This window comes from Alligator mississippiensis, chromosome 9 (genome assembly GCF_030867095.1).
Source record: "Alligator mississippiensis isolate rAllMis1 chromosome 9, rAllMis1, whole genome shotgun sequence".
NCBI classification, from domain to species: domain Eukaryota; kingdom Metazoa; phylum Chordata; order Crocodylia; family Alligatoridae; genus Alligator; species Alligator mississippiensis.
This window is the reverse complement of record NC_081832.1, coordinates 38,496,634-38,518,778: the sequence shown is the minus strand read 5'-3', so window position 1 is coordinate 38,518,778 and position 22,145 is coordinate 38,496,634. Positions and strand designations below refer to the sequence as shown.

Genomic DNA, 22,145 nt, shown 5'->3' with positions numbered 1-22,145 from the left:
GAGATTCCACAGCTTCTCTAGGTAAGCTGTTCCACTGCTTGACCACTCACAGAATCAGAAATATCCTCCTAATCTCCAACCTAATTTTCCTCTACTGCATCTGGAATCTGTTGCTCGTAGTACTGTCCTTTATGGCCACAGAAAAAAGCGCATCTCCATCCTCTCTAGAGTCACCCTTCAAACACTTGAAGACTTATCAAATCCTCCTCAATCTTTACTTCTCCAGACTAAATAACCTTTGCTCTTTCAACCTTTCTTCCTAAACCTTGCTTCCCAGGCCTCTGATCATTCTTTTTGCTGTCTGCTGTACTCTCCAATCTGTCTACATACTTCTTTAAGTATGGGGCCCAAAACTCGGTTACTACTCCAGGTGAGGCCTCACCAGTGCTGAATAGAGTGGAAGACTCACTTCCCTTGATTTGCAAGTCACACTCCTGTTAATATAACTGACAGTCCCTTGCCCTGCCACCTAGGGAGAATCACCCCTGAGTCTACTCACTTGTCACAACTTTGGTGTTTTCCAGTATCTCTGGGATGTTGCTCGGTGGTTCTTACCAGCTCAGGAACGCCCTCCTTGGCACATCTTCTGTTGGGCTCCTCCTCCCTCCACCCCACCCCTTTCCACTTGGGTGTTACTGTAGATCCAGACTGTGCCTTGACGAAGTTGCAGGTTTTTTGACGTGATGATGTGACGGAGCACTGGTGTCACAGGAATCTCCCTGTGGTTTTGCCACTCTTAAAGAGAAAAATGCCAACACAAAAACAACTTAACATAGTTCTGTCTGAGTGGTGGGTAGGGCACTGTTGCCCCTGTGCTGAGATGCTCAATCTGAAGCACCGGGAATTAAGGGTCCGTTTTCCCAACCCTTTGGCCCCTTTGAGCTACTTGGCCTTTTTTCCCCAGGGCCTTTCCAGATGGCCTGTTGGCCAGGTGTCCCAGAGTCCCAGCATGTTCCCTGTTGGCATACTTCAAGCACGTGGCTGCACACCAGGGGGTGTGGGCATTGTGGGCTATCCCTCCAGGGTTCACCCTTGTCAGGTGCCCTCAGGGCGTTCTGGGTCGCCCTCTCCCATCCCTGTCTAACCTTTGATGCTCTTGGCAATCCTTTCATTATGACAGTTGGTGAACTCATCAGTGTATTAGACTGCCTGGGAGCAAGGTCAAAGGGCTCAGTGTTGCCTTCAGGCTTTGATATTCTGCAGGCTGGCAGGTCCTGCTGGTTCAGTTGTGGATGCTTGTTTCCAGCACATGGACCCACAGTCGAGCTGGCTGCTGGATCTGCACCAGGCTCTTTCCTGGCGGCCTCCTGGCACACCATGTGTGCCTCTCTCTTCTGGCTGTACCTTTGGCTAAAACAGGCCTGGGATGTTTTCCCAGGCTAACCAGCCGCCAGGGGAAGCAGCAAGTTGCTTCCAGAGAAAGGGAGTGCATCTGGTTCTAGCTCCATTATCTGGATGCTTCCTGATGGGTTTCTGGTCTCCGGGCTGCTTTTCAACATGTGGCTGCTGGGCTCCGCACCAATTGGTGCCAGGCCCTCTGACTGCAGAGCATCAGCTGTGCCAGTCATGGCCTGGCCACTTGACCTACAGCACCAAGGTAAGCTGTGCAGAGCCCTGTCACAATAAGCCACTATACTGTTGGCCTTTTTTTGCAACTAGATCAGACTATTGGCTCATATTCAGCTTATGGTCTATTATAACTACTAGTTCTTTCTCTGCAGTACTACAGCCTAGACACTCATCCTTCATTCTGTATCTGTACATGCAATGCTTCCATCCCAAGTGCAGGACTTTGCACTTGTCCTTGTTGAATCTCCTCTGATTGATTGTGGACCATTTTTTCCAGTTTCAACAGCTCTTTCTGGATCTTAGCCTTTCTCTCCAAAGTGGCTGCAACTCCCCTCAACTTGGTATTATCCACAGATTTGTTAAATGTGCACTCAATCCCATCATCTAAATCATTAATGAAGATGTTAATACTGGATCCAGGACGAGACCCCTGGGGAGCCCTATTTCATACCTCCTCCCACCAAGACACTGTCATCAATGACTATTGGAGTACAGTGATACAACCATTTATGTATCTACCTTAGGATACTTTTATCTAGTGTGTATTTCCTTAGTTTGACACTGTCTCCTCCACTGTTCTTATTAATAAAAGCCTTGCTAAAGTTAAGTTATATCACATCTGCTGCTCTTCCTCATCCACATAGCCTATCCTCTTATCATAGGAGGAAATCAAGTTGGTTAGGCATGACTTGTTGATGAATCCATGCTGGCTGTTCTTGATCATGTTGTTCAAGGTGCTTCAGAATAGGTTCCTTGAGGACATGCAAAGTAGAGAGGAGGAAAGGAGCAGTGTGAGGTACCAGCTTGCCCAACCTGAGCTGGAGGAAGGGGTGGATGAGCTGGAGGAAGGGGTGGATCGGAGCCCTCTCACCTCACAGACCTAGCCCAGCTCCCCCCAGTACCCCGTGCAGGGGGGCCTGCAAGGTGGAGGGGGCTCTGATCCAACTTCCCCCGCCTTCCAGCTCAGGCTGGGCAAAGCCCAGCTGACAGCTTTTCCTTCTCCCCTCCCTCCCTATTGACAGCCCCAGGGGTGGGGCTGGGCTGTATCAGCCCTACCCTGAAAGCACAAAGGATTTCCTAGGTTTAATTTAAGTTCCCTAAGGTGCTCTAAAGCAGAGCACCTTCATTAGATACCGCATTTGAGGAGGATTAATTTTTTTATGCAGTCAGCCACTTTAAAAACACTCTGCAGCCATGCATGTGTGTCACGGCATGGCTGTAGAGCACTTTCAGGGGCCTGATCACATGAAGAATGTAACTTCTTTCTGTGCTCCTAATGTGGTAATCTATTGTTTATGATTATTTGACCAATTACGTGTTTATCTAAAGGTAATTCTATTTAGCCCATATTTTTCTAGTTTATATATGAAAATGTTATTATTTAGGATTGTGTTAGAATCCTTAATAAACTCCAGGTATTTTATGTCTCCCACACTCACCAAACTTTTCACTCTGTCAAAGAGGGAAATCAAGTTGGTTTGGCATGATTTTTTCTGAACAAGTACATATTGGCTGCTAGTGATCAGACGTTCTCTAGGTTTATACAAGCTGATTGCTTTAAATGTATCTCCAATAATTGATCAGTAATTACTAAGTCCTCCTTTTTACCCTTTTCAAAGATGGGTAGTATATTAGTGCTTCTGTCAGTATTGGGTGCTCAACACTATTTCCTTTAGTAACTGGCAGTTCTGGACCCCATTGTCCTTGAACTTGTATAGCCATGGAACCTTGCCCCTTGCCTGTTATTTTTGAGTCAGTTGAAAACTTCCCATTTGAAATTCAGTATCCTTGTTGTCTTATTCTTATGCCTTACCTTTCTTAGAATCATGAATTTTTGGTATTATGAATAACTTTTTTCCAAATTTTCCTACCATCCTTCATATTCACAACCTGTTGTTCTGTATTAGTCAGAACAAGATTTACGATAGATGAACCCTTAGTTGACCCTCAGTTGTCTGAAAATGAAAGTCCTGTATGTACCTTAAGAACTTTGTGTACATTATATTATTTTCCTGTATGAGGCTCTTGGCAGATGTTGTTTGTTGCACATTATATAAAAGTATTGCACAACAAAATTGTAACATGCCAGACATTAACCCAGTTTATCCCTGGAAAAAATGGCAGATCAGCCACAAAGAGGTTGTTGGTTGAAATAGAAACTTCTTTGAAATTTAGAGGTATTCCACAATTATTTTAACTTGTGACCAGTTGGCATGTTATGATTTGTTTCATGATATGCACATTTCAAAGAAGCGTTACTGAGAGTGCAGGAACAAACCATCCCAATGTGCAGGAAGGCTAGCAAGTATGGCAGAAGACCAGCTTGGCTTAGCAGGGAACTCTTCAGTAAACTAAATCACAAAAATGAAGCTCATAAGAAGTGGAAATTTGCACAAATAATTAGGGAAGAATATAAGAGTAGCGTTCGGGCATGCTGGGTTGAAGTCAGCAAGGCCAAAGGGCAATTGGAGTTGCAGCTAGCAAGGGACATGAAGGGTAACAAGAAGGATTTCTATGAGTATGTTGCTAGCAAGGGGAGGATCAGGGAAAGTGTGGGTCCCTTAGGAATGGGGGAGGCAACCTTGTGACAGATGATGCAGAAAAGGCTGAAGTGCTCAATGCCTTTTTTGCCTCAGTCTTTGCCTTCACAGGCAAAATCAGGTCTCAGACTACTGCACCGGGCAGCACAGTTTGCGGAGGAGGTGACTAGCTCTCAGTGGTAAAAGAACCGGCTTTGGGACTGCATAGAAAAGCTGGATGTGTTACAAGTCCATGGGGCTGGATGGGATGCACCCAAGGGTGCTGAGGGAGCTGGCTGATGTGATTACAGAGCCATTGGCTGTCATCTTTGAAAACAGTGGTGATCAGGAAAGGTCCTAGATGATTGGAAAAGAGCAAACATAATGCCCATATTTAAGAGAGGGTTGAAGGAGGATCCAGAGAACTACAGACCAGTCAGCCTCACCTCAGTCCTTGGAAAAATCCTGGAGCAGATCTTCAAGGAATCAATTTCAAAGTATGTAAAGTAGAAAAAGGTGATTAGGAGCAGTCAGCATGGATTCACTAGAGGCAAGTCATGCCTGACCAACTTGATAACCTTCTATGACAAAGTGACTGGCTCTGTGGATACGGGGAGACCAGTGGATATGGTGTATCTTGATTCTTAGCATGGCTTTTGATACGGTCTCCCACAGTATTCTCGTAGGGAAGCTAAGGAAGTATGGGCTAGATGAATGGACTATAAGATGGATAGAAAACTGGCTGGAACATCGTGCTCAGTGAGTAATAATCAATGCTTCGATATCTGGTTGGCAGCCAGTATCAAGTGGAGTCTCCCAGGGGTCAGGCCTGGGGCCAGTTTTGTTTAATGTCTTCATCAATGACCTGGAAGATGGCAAAGAGTGTACCCTCAGCAAGTTTACATATCACACCAAGCTGGGGGGAGTAGTAGATAATGCTGGATGGTAGGGCTAGGATTCAGCGTGACCTAGACAAATTGAAGGATTATGCCAAAAGAAATCTCATGACGTTCAACAAGGACACGTGCAAAGTCCTGCACTTAGGACGCAACAAGCCCATGCACCAGTACAGGCTGGGAACTGACTGGCTGGGCAGTGACTTTGCAGAAAAGGATCTGGGGGTTACAATGAACACTAAGCTGAATATGCTCTATCAGTATGCTCTTGTCGCTAAGAAGACTAACAGCATACTAGGTTGCATTGGTAGGTGTGTTGCCAGTAGGTCAAGGGAAGTAATTATTCCCCTCTATTCAGCACTTGTGAGGCCATATCTGGAGTACTGTGTTCATTTTTGGGGCCCCCACTACAGAAAGGATGTGGACAAATTGGAGAGGGTCCAGTGAAGGGCAACAAAAATGGTGAGGAGGCTGACGGGCATGACTTATGAGGAAAGACTGAGGGAACTGGGCTTATTTAGTTTAGAGAAGAGAAGACGGAGGACTTTCAGCTACCTGAAGGGGGATGGAACTAGACTGTTCTCAGTGATGGCAGAAGACAGAACAAGGAGCAATGGTTTCAAGTTGCAGCAAGGGAAGTTTAGGTTGGATATTAGGAAGTATTTCCTCATTAGAGGGGTAGTAAAACACTGGAATAGGTTACCCAGAGAAGTGATGGAAACTCCATCCTTGTAGATTTTCAAAACCTGGCTAGACAACGCTGTGGCTGGGATAATCTAGTTGGGAATGGTCCTGTTTTGAGCAGGGGCTTGGACTAGATGACCTCCTGAGTTCCCTTCCAACCCTAACATTTTATGATTCACAATAAATACAATGTTTGTCAGGAGCTTTATTCTTCAAAAGATACCGGGGAAGTTAAGATTTAACTCTGTTTTATAAATTTTGGATGTTTGTGTTACCTCCTTGAATGCCTCATTCATCTCTTCTTCCTAATGTAGCCGTCTGTAGTAGGCCTCCACTCCAGTATCACTATTGCTCTTTTGCCCCTTCTCCTAGATGCACTCAACAGATCTACTGCTTTTTTCTGCTTTTGTAACAGAACAAGAACATGTGTTTTTTTACATGTAGCACAATGCCTTCTCTTTTTCCTCAAGCTTATCCTTCCAGAAGAAGGTGTATCCCTCAACATTGATATTCCAGTTGATAACATTATTCAACCAAATTTCTGTAATACTAAGTCATAAATGTCTTTTACATATTATGCTTTTTCAGTTCATCGGACTTTTTCCCCTTTCATACGGTTCATTAGTATATAAACATCAAAATATATTTTGCAAGCTGTCAGGCTGCTTTTCCTTTTGCATCTTTTTTCCCCAATTTGTGCTTCCTCAACTTTTCTTCAGAATTAAGCATTTTGTTTTGGTCCTTATCCTTTGGTATTAAATATCCTGTGGTTGGTGGTATTTTCTTCCCCACCTCTAATAGGACTCAGTTAAAAGCCCTTCCTGATAAAGTTAACTAGACAATGTCCAAAGATATTTTTCCCAGACTTCTTTAGTTAGATCCCTCCTTTGTACAGCAGCTCTCTTGCAAAATGTTAACCCATTGTTGAATAATCCAAAACCTTTTTGTCAATACTACATTCTGAACTATGGGTGTCTATGCATGTGCTGTAGGGTGTGGTGTGGTGTGGAGGGGGTAGCATTTAAATTAGAGTACCTCCTGGACAGCTGCTCTAGTTTAAATGTTGCAACATCATGTGTATTCAGTGTCCTGCATTTCAAAATGGCCACAGAAGTGCTTTAACTGAAACACATTCAGCGAGTTTTAGTTAAAGCACCTTGTTGCCATTTTGAAATGTGGGATGCTGAATACATGTGACACTGTCACATGCTGGATCAAAATGCTGGGAGCATGTGTATAGGCTCCTTATGTGTTGTTGTTGGGTTTTTTTATGTAGTGGTCCTGTGTTGACCTTTACCTTCAGTGGAAACACCACCTGCGCCCCAATCCTCTTCATGCTCCTGCCTAGACCTTTTCTTTTTCTTTTTCTATCTGCTTAGGATCATTCTTGATGGCATCACTAGTGTCCCCACACAGACAAGCAGAGAAGGGTAATGATCTGAGAAATATGTGACTTCTGGCAGTCGCTCAGTCACATCTTGAATAAGAGCTCGAAGTCTGGAGGATAGATACCATTGTCTTCCTCTGTGGCTGTGTAGTTCATCTTCTGCTTTGTGGGGTCTTCATCTGGCCCCTGTCATGCATTAATTCATCTGAGGCAGTCTCATCAGTAGTTTCCATGCTTAGTGTCTGAGAACTGTTGCTATTTCTGACACAGCTGTGGTTGTTTATCCTGGACATCCCATACCTCTAGTTGTCTTTTTGTCCTGCATCATCCTGTCTGACCCTACAGCAGGGCTTTGTCTACAGCAGCACTCTGTGACGTCTTTTCACAAAGTCCTTATTCTCTCTGATACTGTGTAAATTGATTTTTTTGCCCCTAGTCCCATTAGTTTTATTTCCAGTCTGGTCATCAGTTTCCTCTTGGTGAGAATTAAGTGATCTTTGCCTTCATGGGAGAACAAAAGTCTGACACATCCATCTAGATCATGACAGTTGATTGACCACTCTCCATCTTTTGCTTTCTCATTTTTGAGACTCAGTTAACTACTTTCCAGACACCTGTTAGAGAAGGAAAAGAAATAAGAAAAGAAAAGAACTCCCATTCTCTCCTGGTTCCTTTCCCAGGTAGACTCATTCACTGCATTTGCAAGGGCCTGCCTTTTTATAAGGTTGCTTGGCATATATCAGGGGTTTTCAACCTTTTTGGAGCAGTGTACCCCTGTTGGCTAGACACAGAGCGAGGAGAGGAAGAGGAGTGGCATGCGGCTGGATGTGGGGTGGCATACGGGGAGGTGGCATACGGCCGAGCACAGAACAGCAACAGCTGCTGCATGCGAGCTTCCCTTGCATCCAGCTGGGTAGGCAGCGCCTGTGCGGCAGCGTCAGATGGTGCGTTGCGGTGCTCCATCCCCACCCATCCATGCATACCCCCTAGGGCTTTCTCAGTTACCCCAGGGGGTGTGCATACCCCCAGTTGACAACCCCTGGCATATATATTCAACCCTAAACTAAACCTGCCTCTTTCACACCTCATATTAATTTTTAACAAAATGCACCCTACAGTTGCAAATACTCAGTTAAAAAGTCACTATATAGAATCTAGTCAAAACATACAGTTATTGAAAATAGATACCCCATCAATTCACCCCACCAATTTGCAGCAAAGTTCCCTTTAATGCAGTTTTGCCACAGAGGCCTTACTGCTTTTCTTTCAGAATTCCCAGGCAAACTTACTCTTTTTTCTTATCCCCTGCTTACCGGTGAATGAGAATGTGGGCATCGCACTGGTGCCATAGGTGTTGCTATTGCTCCAACATGGACTCTTGATGGTCTTCTTACTCTCCTGCCACGCCTTGATGGAAAAATAGATATAGTGAGAAAAAGAGCACAGAGCTTGAGGGGTGTTCCTCTTAAGACACCTTGGGATACTGTCTATAGTCTTTTCACAGGGCTCCTACCTCCCCTTCACCCTGTCCTGACTACACCTATGCTGTTCCGACCCTTGATGTCACTTTGGGTGCTTTGTCCCTCTCTTAGTTTAGTGGGGTCTCGTGGTCATGAGAGTTCCCTTTGTCTTCTTTTCCCTAGGGAGATGGCATTCTGCTGCCCTTTCTGTACTGAGCTGTTTGCTTCACAGTCCCAGTGAGGGTTAAACACTAGTCCTCTGCTCATCACTTTGCGTGTGCTGGCTGTAAATCCGCAGGGTCACAGCTTAGTAATTAGTAAGGGATTGCTTAGTAAGGGATTGCTTGGTAATGCAGCTGCCAATTATTCTATTGTTGACTGCCAACCTCTTCCCTGAGTTCCCCTGCCCCAGATAAGGAAGTTTGAGGAGTTTGACTGCCTCCTCCAGCCTCTTTGCCACCAGGCAGACCCTACCCCGGCTCAGCACTCACCCAGACAGCCGCTCGCCTGCTCTTTCCCGACATGTCTTCGGCTTCTCCGGCTTTGGTGAGTACCTGCCTCTGGCATTGCTTGGCTTTGCCTTTGCTTTGCCCCTTGTCATTACACTGTCCTTTCCAGCTGGCCACTGCCCAGCACTGTTCTGCCTTTCCCACTGTGGCCAGCTGCGGGTACTTTTTCTTTCTTAGCTTGTGATGGCACCTCCCTTTTCCCCCCGTAACAGGCACTGTATCTGGTGCCCTGTTACAGAGAAGTTTTCTCTCTCTCATTTTCCCCTCCTCATTTTTTTGAAACTAAAACTGGAGCATGGCATTAACATCAGTGTTTGGGAGGAGAGCAGTCAAAGAAGCCACCATTAAGGGCAGTTCAGGGAGAATTATAAATTTTAATACATATATGGATACAGTCCTTGCCAGCTATATTTTGGAAATGCAAGATCATCAATATTCCAGAGTACAGAAAATGTTGTGTGCAGTACCTTTTTCTGAACCACTTCTCCCAAAAGGATGGGGAATCAGGCACAGGGTTACAGAAAACAAGAATTCAATCCATGCATTTGTGGTAACTGCTGTAGTTTTATTTCTGGATCCTTGTTGTTAGGTTAAATGGGCTTAAAGTGATTTCTAATGTGAATAATTCCTTAACTGTCTCTGTAAAGAAATGCATGATACTTGTTTTGAAACATGATGTCTAAGGGTCTTTTGAGTCATTAAGTAAGGTAGAATTCTACTTCACCTGCAAACTGCACCTTGTGATCAACTCATGTACCCGACTGTTCAGTAGGAGTGATTCTCTTATCCTTCTATGTGAATGTATCAGTTTGTGCAATAGGACCATGGACTTAGTCCTGCCCCTTAGGAGTCACCGCTACCTGCACCTCTTCAGCTACCTGAATACTGAGGATCATCCCTGCCACATCACAGCAATATTCAAGGTTCCTTTCCTTGGGCCTGAACTACTAGAAGTAATTCCTCATTCACCAGAGTGCTGCCTGTATTAAAAAGGAGGCTTGTCCTGAGAACTAAAACCAAAGAAGTTGGATCAGAAGGCAATGAAAGCCAAGCTGACGTTAGGGAAAATGGCACCCTGGGTGAACTTGTATTTTGGGGCCCTCCCACTGCACCCCTCCCAAGTCAGTGGTGCTGCTGCAGGTACCGCTTCTCTTGCCTGGGGCAAGGGGAAGAGCACTGCTGTGAGCATAGGCTGCTCATGTGTGTGATGCCCCCCTGACCATGGCTCCTTCAATGGTTGCCCACATCATCCACCCCTAAGTCCAGCCCTGGAATAATTGCCTGCTCCTTCCCTAATACAACAGGTGGGAACACCCCGCATACCCTCAAACCCTTCCCCCAAGCCCCACAGCTACAGTCTCTCCCACACACAATCATACACCCCACAAATACCATACCCCCGCACACACATCCCCAGAAACCCCACACCCACCCACCCATACCCCCCAACACCCCTGCACACCCCACACACTATACAAGAGGAAGACTGCATTTTGAGCTATTATGCAGTCACTTCTACATATATAGCACAAACACACTCAAATCAAGACAAATTATTATTTTTTAATTAAATTAAAATATATTATTATGGGTGTTTGATTTTTAGTGTATAATTTGTGGGTGGCGGTCCCTTTCTAAGATGGCAAACCCTTTCCCCCAAAGGAGTACTTCCAGGGGCAAGGGGAGGGACTTCTGGTAGCAAAGGTCAGAGGTTAGGAGCGGGACTTCCAGCCCCAAGAGGGCAACCAGGGGCTGGGGCACCTGTCAAGGGGTGGGGCTACCCATGCAGCCCTCAATAGCTTGCCAAAACTCTGTAAGTGGCTCTCCACCTGGAATAATTGCCTGCCACTGCCCTAACAGAACAGCATGACCCTTGGATATTGGTGCATATCTTATATTTGCACCTTAGGGCTGGGTAAATGGTTTTAAGCCTGGATAGAATTCCTGAACCTGTGATGAAATGCAGCTCAATGTTGTTACCTCTGCTAGAATCCTGGACAGCTCTTCTACATCTTCATGACTCCACAGGTGGGGCATCAAACTAAGATGAGAGAGAAAGCACTGTACAGCTAAAGTGGTTGCTAACTTTATTTTTCTGAACAAGGACCCAAAACTGAAAGTTGCCATGGTGAGACAGTAATTCTAATATAATAAAAGCCTTGGTCTGTGTGTCTGCCTGTCTGTGTAATACTTTTGGGCAACTGCGCATACACCACTGATAGGCCAGGCAGTGATTGGCTGCGTGGCCCGGGCTATGTGGGCCCAAGTTTGAGCCGCTGCCGGCGAAGTTTGTGGTGACAGTGAACATGCCCCAGCTGCCCAACCAGCAAGGCTTCCCCACACCTTCCTGCCTGAGGGTGAAGAGGGGGATCACAGTGGCACGACCCCCCTGCCACCCCGCAGAACAGCTGGCAGGGAGGGAGAGGTGGTGGGCAGGGAGGGAGGCGGACATGGACCAGGCGAACACAGAGCGGCATGGGGGTGGAGTGGGGCCAGACCCAGAGTGGCTGGGGCAGGAGGGTAGAGTGGGGCTGGACCTGGAGCGGCTGGGGCAAGGGATGAAGCTAGGCCGGACCTGGAGTGGTGTGGGGGGCATGGAGTGGGATCAGACCCAGAGCAGAGGGAGGGGAACCCAGAGTGGTGGGGGTGGAGCGGGCCTGGACCCGGAGCGAGAGGGGGCCGCAGGGCCGGACTCGGGGCTCTGTCCCCCACCTCCTTCCCCCCGCCCTATCATTCTTGATGGACAATTTGCCAGTGTATATATATAATTATATATTGTATAATATTATTATATAATGGCCAATTATATCACGGGTCTTGTTCTCTTTTGACACCTGGTTGTCAATAGAATCCAGCACAAAAGGGGATTACTGCCCCTTTGTACCTCCTATCTATAAAAAAGGGTAAGAGTAGTCATCTCAGTGATCCATAAAGCACAGTGGAATGACATTGGTAGAGGTGCACCGATATATTGCTTGCATATGGGATCACCACTGATAAAAGGAAAATTTTCATTATTGGCTATCTGCTTTTTTTGGCTAGTGTAGCCGATAATGTTCACAGATAAATATAATTAATTACACATTCTGGTCGGGGCCCCCAGATGCCATGTGAATGTGCGTGGCTGCATGCATGCACATGGCCAGGAATGCAGTTAGGCAGTGTGGAGAGCAGCTCTCTGCAGGTAAGTCTGCAGAGAGAAAAGGGGTGGGGGGCAGATTGAGGCCCCCACAGTAAGGGAGTGGGGCTGGGTCTGTGGGTGGTCGGCGGGTGGTATCTCGGGCTGATTTGTGCATGGTGCTGATGCAGGCTGCTTGCTGTGGGCTTGGAGCTCTCTGCCCTGCTGCCTACGCGTAATATAACAAGACAACAATGGCAGACAATAACAATTCGCGTTGGCAACATATTGGTAGTCTCCGCTGATGCTTGATGTACGACAAGTTCTTCTTTTATAAAGCTCAGCAAAGTCAGGCGTCCCTGATCTGTGCTGTCCGAGGGGTACCGGGAAGGACTCTGGTATTTAGTCTTCAGGCTCCTTGAGATCTATGGGCTCACCAAAGCTAGGTTAGCAGCTAATTTCTAAATTAGTAGCTTCTCTTAGAATGCTGCTTCTTCTTTCTGATAATTTCCGGATGTGCTAGCGAATTTATAACTTCTGAGCTACCCTGTGGACTCACAGCCACTTACTACAAACTTTCCTTATGACTGACCAATAGCAGTACAAACCTTTGAATTTTTTTGTTAAGGTTAATTTTAACTGCGCCACTACATACAAGGCCTCACTACTTTCAAGGCCTCACTGATCTTACAAGGCCTCACTACATACAATGCCTGACTAATCTTTTACTTTAATTAAACTCTTAGCAGCAACATGCAGCTCTATACATAAACAAAGTACAGGAAACATCTGTTCTAATCTTCACAGAATGTTCAGCAAGCACCTTAGACACAATTTTTAGCTGTCACACTCCACCCTTTACTTGCTGAAGTGCTGTGATCGGTACAGTTGAGATGCTAAAGCTACATGCGCTACATCAGGGAATGGGGAGGGATCTTTAAACTTAACTTGCATAGAATGGACAGATTTACAACAACGGTTAAAACACTATTTAGCTGTTGGTACTAGGGCAATACATATCACTATGATGCTTAAGATGGTTAGCCATGTAGTTGAGGTGATAGTTGGTGACATGTGAACAGTGCAAATTACATTGTACTATTTACATGGCTCAGGCACATTGGCAGCCAAACTGATGATCTGCCCACCCTCCAGAGCAAGGAGGGCCAACTGAGTTTTTTGCCGAGCTTTTGCCTCAAGGCTTCATAGCTTATCTTTTACCTTATTTTAGTCTTCTAACCATGGCATGTCTACATCTGGTACCCATGAGGTGGGTATCGTAAAGTTGAGAGTTATGGTTTCAGAAGAAATTTCTGGCCATTTTAGGGCAATAGTACCGTTTCTTAATTGCAGCAGAGCAACGGCTCTATTTTTAATGTTTAAGCCACACGAATTGCACAAAGCCCAGGTGATACTATTTTTATACAGTAAGCAACCTGGTTCTTCCTAACAAATACGTTGCCCTATTGTTACATATGACACATTAGGTAGCTCATGTACGCAGGTCATGTTGGGTGGGCTGAGAGGCTATCCTCTCTATAGGGTCTTTAATTCAATTAAGATGTTACCGATTTGAACTAAGGGGGATTGTGCCACATACTGAGGGCCATCTGTGGTAACTTTTCTATATGGGGCAATGCAGATTCTAGTCTCAGAGGCATCTTTCTCTTAGCCCCGTGCTAAGCAAATAAGCAGTGGTCTAATTTCTATCTTTTACCCCCTGCACTAGGAATGAACACTTTCTTTTATCACAGCTTTCCCAAGTGGTAATCTAAGTACTTTGATAGGGGTATCTTTCTTTAAATGTTGCAGGCATTCTATGATGCTATAAGCCAGGGGGCCATTCTTTATTTCTAACATTGTTTATTATGTTGTTTATTACATAAAAATGCATGTTTAGTGATAACTGAACCTGCGCACAAACAGTACTCTAGGTTTGATTTTTGTCTGCTCTAAAAGCAGTGTCTTATGGCCTGGGCAAGATGGGCTCTCTGATTTTACATCAGTTAGCAATTAGTCAGTGTGCTCTAATGTTTTGACTTCAAGCATGCCTCCTCTAGTGAGCAGCCCTACTGCCTGTTGGAGACTGGCTACTCTTTTAGTATTTTCCTGGGATTTATCTAAGTTCTATACATTCATAGCTTCGTTAAGTCCATCTCAAAGATAACCTGGAGCATCTCTTCATTTGCAGGACCCAACTGTAGTTGTGGAACAGAAAATGGTTGGCCATTCCCACTTTAACCCTTCAGCTACGCGGGCTCCTGCTGAACAGTTTGGAAAGGTAGCACGGACATACCACTGTTCCAGTCTGAACAATACCCGGGCAGTGAACAAGGAAGCATTTAGGAGGGTTGGGATTTTAACCTGTGACCTCTACCAGGGTGTACCAGGGTCCACCACCTCTACCAGGGTGTGGAGTTATACACAGGAAGTGTTGGGGCCTCCCGGGGAGGAAAGGCCAGAGATAATGGTGAACACCCCCTTCTGTCACAGATCACATTTCTCTTTCTCTCCTTGGGAGCCCGTAACAATGCTGCACTTCTTAGAGGGCGAAAGAGTTCCTACTGTTGCTCATGGGGATGATGTTGTACCGGGTTGGTGAAACGGCACTGCCCTGGCAGAATCATAGCACTAATTTGCTTTAGGAATCTCACTGGTATAAAAGGATGGGGATAAATGGTGGATACTTGTGGATACAGCCACTTTTTACTTGTATTAAAGTGGGTACTATTTTACTATGCCTCTGTGTAGGTATGATTTACAAACTGTATAATAATTTTGTTCTAACCTGTAGCGTGCCTTCCCACCTGGTGGGCTTCAGACCATCACTGGAGAGTGTTGTCAGCCATAGGAATGGGAGGGGTAGATTTTCCTATAAACGCAGTGGCTCACGAGGCTGAACAGATGCAGAATGCACTATTGGGGGTACAGACTCAGGGACATTGAGCTCAATGGGGTTTTCCTCAGGAAGTATGTAACAACAAACATATAAACGGGCAGAGCTACAACAATTACCTCCCCTCCTACAGTTAGCCATTCCAGCGTTCGGGTAGGGAATGTACCTAAGATAACTGGTGCTACAGGTGCACTGACAGTTACCACTTTGTCAGTTAACTATTCTGTTTCTTCTACTTAGAGACCAGGATTTCACTTGCTGCAGGGTGGCGGGTTTCTTCTAATATGGATACTATGGCTGGACCACGTGAAAGTCATCTGAGCACGTTTCTAGGGGATGCTTTTCAAGGTCAGGCCACTCCTTTAGATCTTCAGGAGCAAGTTCATTAATATTTGGGTAATAAGGATAGTAGACATGCCCTACCCAGGAAACACAGTAAGGCATTAGTAAGAAGAATACAGTCATAACAGTCTACTACTTCGTGGTGCTAGCTGATTCAGATAGAACAGGACTCATTTTCAGTAGCAGGCTTAATTAGGAATGGCTATGGCTGCATTTGTGGACAGATCTAATTTGTAGGAACAAGGCAACAAGGAGCTTGGCTACTGTTAGATGAATTTGACTTAAATACCTACTATGTATTATGCATACTTTTTGCCAATAGTGTCTTCTCCTATTTATTTCCCTGAGGATGCTTCACTACCACCTGATCTCCTGCCTGGAGCTTTCCTGGGTCACTACCCCTAGGTCACTTTCATAGTCGGTAGGGTTGGAAGGGACCTGAGCAGATCATCTAGTCTGAGCCCCTGCCGTGGCAGGAAAGAGTACAGGGGTCAAACGACCCTGGCCAGATGTTCGTCCAGCCTCCTTTTAAAGACCCCCAAGGTAAGAGCCAGCACCACTTCTTTTGGAAGTTGGTTCCAGATCCTAGCCGCCCTGACAGTGCAATAGCACCTCCTAATGTCTAGCCTGAAACTACCCTCCTCTAGCTTGTGTCCATTGTTTCTTGTAACTCCTGGGAGTGCTCGGGGGAACAGGGACTTTCCCAATGCCTGCTGGTCCCCCTTGACTAGTTTGTAGACTGCCACTAAGTCCCCTCTCAGCCTTCTGTTTTGGAGACTGAACAGGTTCAGGTCCCTCAGCCTCTCCTTGTAGGGCCTGCCCTGCTGACCCCTGATCATGCGGGTGGCCCTCCTTTGGACCCTCTCCATGTTGGCCACATCCCACCTGAAGTGTGGCGCCCAGAACTGGACGCAGTACTCCAGCTGTGGCCTGACCAGTGTCGCATAGAGGGGGAGGATCACCTCCTTGGACCTGCTTGAGATGCATCTGTGGATGCATGACAAGGTATGGTTGGCCTTCCTGACCGCATCCCCACTTAGTCAGGCCACGTTCATTGTGGCATCAATGATGACTCCAAGATCCTTTTCTGTCTCGACACTGGCAAGAAGGGAGTTCCCCAGCCTGTAGGTGTGCCACTGGTTCTTCCTCCCCAGGTGCATTACCTTGCACTTGTTAGTGTTGAATCCCATCCTGTTCTCATTGGCCCACCCCTGTAACCTGTCTAGATCCGCTTGCAGCCTGTTCCTTCCTACTAGTGTACCCACTTCCCCCCACATCTTAGTGTCATCTGCAAATTTGAACAGGGTGCTTTCTACCCCCTCGCCCAAGTCACTGATGAAGATGTTGAATAGTGCGGGCCCAAGGACCAAGCCCTGGGGGACCCCACTGCCCACATCCCTCCAGGTCAAATAAGACCCATCCACCACCACCCTCTGGGTGCAGCTCTTCAGCCAGTTAGTGACCCATCTGACCGTATAGGCATCAACACCAATGTCTCCTAGTTTCTTACTGAGAATGGGGTGAGAGACCGTGTCAAAGGCCTTCCTGAAGTCCAGAAAGACTATATCCACTGCGACACCTGCATCCAAGGACTTGGTTACCTGTCATAGAAGGCCACCAGGTTGGTTTGACAAGACCTGCCCCTAATGAACCCATGCTGGTTGCCCCTGAGCATAACCTCCCCTGCTGGCCCTTCCTGGACATGTGCCAGGATAATTCTTTCGAAAAGCTTCCCCAGGACCAAGGTAAGACTCACGGGCCTATAGTTTTCTGGATCCTCCTTCCTCCCCTTTTTGAAGATGCAGACCACATTGGCCCTTTTCCAGTCCTCCGGCACATCGCCCGAGTGCCATGAGTGCTTGTAGAGCTGTGCCAGAGGTCCCGCAATGACCCCTGCTAGTTTCTTCAGCACTCTGGGGTGGAGATCATCAGAACCTGCAGATTTAAATACATCTAGTCCCTCCAGAAGTTCCCTGACAAGGTCCTCATTAACCCTAGGCCTGGGTGTGCCACCCACAGGGCCCTTGCAGGTGCCAGTGTGGGAGATATCTAGGTCCCTCCTCAGAAATACAGAGGCAAAGAAATTGTTGAATATGCCAGCTTTACTGTCAGGTGAGCTGACCAGATTTCCTTGCATGTCCTGCAGAGGCGCCACGTTACCTGGCACCTTCTTTTGCCCCCCTATGTATTTGAAAAAGGACTTCTTCTTGTCCTTGATCTGGGTCACTAGTCCCAGCTCCATTTCTGCCTTGGCCTTCCTGACTGCCCCCCTACATTCCCGAGCTACCAAGGTATAGCCCTCTCTTGTGATGGCCCCTCCCAACAGGTGTACGCCTCCTTCTTTGTTTGGAGACATTCCTGGATGCTTTTGGTGAGCCATGGGGGCCTTTGCGCCCTCTTGCCCCCTTTGATTCTTGTAGGGATTACGTCCCTTTGAGCTTGGAGGATCATCTCCTTAAGGAATGACCACTCCTCCTGGACACTCAACTCCCTCCTGCTCTGGGACCTCAGTGCTTCCCCCATTAGTTTTCTCACCTTGTTAAAGTCCGCCCTCCTGAAGTCGAGGACTGCTGCCTTGCTGGAGGCTTTCACCACCTTGTGCTGGATGGTGAATTCTAGCAGATGATGATCGCTATCACCCAGGTGGTCGAGCACCCGCAGACCCTGTACCAGGTCGTCGCCCGTGGCCAGGACCAAATCTAACAAGGCATCTTCCCTGGTGGGGCTGTGTACCTCCTGGGTTAGATGGAGGTCCTGTATATCAGTTAAGAACCTGCATGAGTGGTCAGACCTGGCTGTCTGCTCTTCCCAGCAGATGTCTGGAAAGTTTAGGTCACCCACGACCACATCCTTGGACCTAACTATCTCCATGAGCTGACGTAAGAATTCCTAGTCTCGATCTTCTCCTTGGTTGGGTGGTCTGTAGTAGACCCCCACCATTAAGTCCCTTTCTCCCCGACCCCCTTGTATTCTAACCCAGAGCACTTCCGTTTGCTCCTCCTCTGACCCAGTGTTACTCACTGTGGATGTGTGTTGCTCCTTGACAGAGCGCCACTCCCCAACCTTTCCTGCTTGTCCTATCTTTCCTGTAGAGCCTGTAGCCCTTGATATTCACTGCCCAGTCATGTCTTGGGTCCCACAACGTTTCGGTGAACCCCACTATGTCTGGGTTGGTACTGGCTAGCAGGAGGACTAGTTCTTCCTGTTCGTTCCCCATGCTGCGAACATTAGTATAGAGGCATTTGAGGCCTCCTGAAGATGAATGGACCTCCCCCCTAATCGCAGCAGTACCCAGGCCCATGTCACTTACCTGATTACCTGTTTCTCTTGTCATCGGTTTAGGCTGGGCTGCTCCTGCAGGCGATGCTTAGCTTCCTTGTCTGAGGCTTCCTTCGCCCACGCCATCCCCTTCCCCCAACGAGCCTAGTTTAAAGCCCGCTGGAGGAGATCGCCAACCTAGAAGAGAAAACACACTTACCTTTAGGGGAAAGGTGCAGCCCATCCCATCCGAGCATGTCCCTCGTCATGATGTGCGGATCTTTGTCCAGGAAGCCAAAGCCTGCCTTGAGACACCAATTCCAAAGTCTGAAGTTGAATATCCACCATGTATTATGCATACCTTTTGCTAAAATGTCCCCTCTCATTTATCTCCCTGAGGATGCTTCACTACTACCTGATCTCTTGCCTGGAGCTTTCCCAGGTCACCACCCCAGGTCGCTTTACTGCTGGCTCGTGGGGACCACCCAATCCAAAGGCCTGTTGCATAGGGCTGCCTCCCGGACGGGGTCGGTTATTGGCTCAATTGATAGCTCGATCTAGGTGCAAGTTCTAGTCTTTAAGAGCTGGGACAGCGGGCAACCGCAAATTGCATTTGAGGATGCCATTGGCTTGTTTTACTAATCCATTAGACTGCAGATGTGATATATCCATAACATGCTATTTTTGAGATCTAGTCATACACAAGATGGTTGCGGAAGTGAGGGCCATTATCGCTCTGTAGTTCTATGGGTGGTGGATACACAGCTAGCAGTTTGCAGTGCTGCGCGAGTGTCCTGGGCAGTAGCTCTCGCCAAGGCGTGGGCGAATGTTATTTCTGTGATAACTTCTACGGCTACAAACACGTACTGTCGCTTCTGGGAAGTTCAAGGGAGGTGGCCTATGAAATTGCATTGCTATACTTACTATGCTACCTTTCCCCCATGTAATGACAACAGGACAGTCGAGAAAGTTTTTAGTCACATGTTGACCTCTCGGCAGGTGATGACAGCGTTAACTATATCTTGTGCCTCTTTCTTAGTTACATGAATGCCCCAAGACGTGGCCAAGCAGGCGGTTCCGTCATGCCCAGGGTGCCCGTGTTGTCGCTGTAGCCATTCTGTGGCTCGTTCTCCAGGTGTGCAGTGGGAGGAGGAATCGGGCAATGATGGACTAGCTGCTTCATTTTCTTCTTCAACATACAAGGCCTTCTTCCTTGGTCAGCTGATCAACTTCCCTATTTCACTTTGCCTCTGGGCCTTTCCTCACCTTATTCCCATGTGCTGCACTCACATGTCAGATGTGTAGAGGGAGCTCATCTTGGGCTAACTTCCACAAGGTCTTCCATTGCTCATAGCTCCAAATGTCCTGTCCTCATCTTTTAAAGTTTTCCTTGTTCCATAGGGGTAGCTATTTAGTGCATCCCCCTACCACTATCTAGGAGTTGCTATAAATGTAAATGGGCTTTACAGGACGTGCACCATTTAATAATGGTAGCGATGGAACAGCAGCCGTCAAGGGGTCAGTATTAGCATTCAGAGCTCGAAAGTCAATAGTCAGCCACCACCTTCCATTTGGCTTATGCACTGGCCACACTGGATTGTTATATGGAGAGTGGGTTTGGATAATAGTCCTGTCCTCCAACTGCTGGCTGATGATACACTGGATAGGTTGGGTGGCCTCGGGGGGGGGGGGGGGGGGAGGGGGTTGATACTGGGGCTGGTATACTCCTTTTATGGGAGGCAGGGTTAATGGGGTCATGCTACATTGAGTTACAGCTGTTATAGCCATTTTTTTCTGGTTCCTGGTGAGGCACTGTACACTCAAACCGCTAATTCTCTTGCTTAAGGGCAAACCGCTGTCGTCTTAGTACATGAAGTCCTAATAAACTTGGTCTCCCTTTAAGTATTACTGCTGCCACTGTTACTTCAGAGTCATTAGGTAGTGCAAAGATCGCTCAGACCAGATGTCCTGGTCATCTAGTGCCTCTGACTCCAATTACTTGATAAGGGGTTCCTTTTTCCCTCTTCTAATCCATAGAATCTAAAACGCAAATCTGGGCACCTGTGTCTAATAGCATATTGATTGACTTCTTACTTTTACCTAATTGAATCTGTATGGGTATCCAAATTAAGGGGCTGATATTAACTTTAGATACCAGTCCCTGGCCCACTACCACCCCCATGATGGTCCCCTTCCTTGGGGGTCAGGCCAGCTGGACTTCCTAGGCCACACAATCAGGGGAGGTAAAGGCTGGCGGCCCCTCATGTGCCTGGGAAAATGTTGACAGTTCCCCCCTTAGGGCAGAGAATCCCTCTAGTGACACTGCCAGTGGCGCAGAAGGCTCTGCTTTCAGGCTTGCCCCTTCGTTACAGTGTTTAGCCCATAGCCCTTGCAGGTGGGCAGTCTGTTGATTTGCACTTCATTGAAACTGGCAGCTAACAAGTCTTTCCACATTCTTGCTTGTGGAGTCTTGGGGTGGCCTTCCCTGGCTTTTCCCAACAATTAGGAGGGGTCAAGGGGTTTATCTTTCACTGAGGCCACTGCCATGGCCTTGGCAGTGTTCATCGGCTTGGCAAGCCCTGGCTTCTGTAAAATGGATAGAAGCTGCACTAATCGCTGGATCGCATTTCTTACTGGGTGATTCACCGCCTCTGGCTCCAAGGTCAACAGGGCTGAGCTACACTCTGTTGGTGCTCACTGGCAAACCTCCTCTACAACAGTGCTGTCACGACTTCTGCGTCTGGCGTGCGAGTCTAAACTGCTGCACAAATGATTTCAGTTAGTGCTAATAGATACACGCAGCAGACAGCCTCTAAATTGGCCCACGCCCAAGGAGCAGGGTTAAGGTCGTCTTCCGTATTACCATAACTGGCAGCGGTCACCTGTAGTGCAGCAGAAAACAAAGTAATATTTTCATCACCTTCTGCAAACTGAGTAAACTGGAGCTTGGGGCACAGGACGAGTTGGGCTGCCTCGGCACGGCTCACTGATATTGCTCAGGCCCCTTCACTATACAGTCAAACTAGTCAATCTATCATTGACTCTCCTGGCTTGGACTTATGCTGCTCCTGTATATCTCAAATTTCCGCGTGGGTAAAGTAACGCAGCTCTGTTCGGAAATTTCCCCCTTGTGGCCCTCAGCAAGTTACTACTACTGGAAATGCTTGGCTGAGTTCTTTCATCCAGGCGGGGACATACGGGGGTGGTTCAGCACCAGGCTTGTCATCAATCTCCTCCCCTTTATCTATCCCCTCCCCGTGTTCTTCCCAGAGCTCAGCTTCTGGTTTTTCTTCATACAGGCACTGTTGCACCTTCTCGAAGGAGGGCTCCACAGCCTGCACTAACTGCGCCCTCTTCTGGAGGAAAGCGGCCACGCGTGTGATCATAATCTTTTCTTCCCTCCATTCTAATGTCTCCAAGTGACTCTGGGCAGCTTGCGCAGCCTCACATGCCACACTGTTGGAATCCCTCACGTCCTCCAACTCCTTACTCAGCCAGGTAACCTTT

The 22,145-nt window shown here is 47.2% G+C and overlaps 1 protein-coding gene across 5 annotated transcripts in view; it reads left to right on the top strand.

Moving 5' to 3' along the window:
* The window catches only part of MMP24 (matrix metallopeptidase 24), a 256,364-nt gene that overhangs the window by 26,281 nt on the left and 207,938 nt on the right, over window positions 1–22,145 (top strand). Inside the window, exon 2 of one of the 5 annotated variants that reach the window (XM_019485548.2) lies at window positions 14,334–14,423. The exons of the other annotated variants lie outside the window; for them this stretch is intronic. The gene's annotated coding sequence lies outside the window, so the exon portion shown is untranslated. The remainder of the gene's footprint in view (window positions 1–14,333; window positions 14,424–22,145) is intronic. 5 annotated transcript variants of the gene reach the window in all.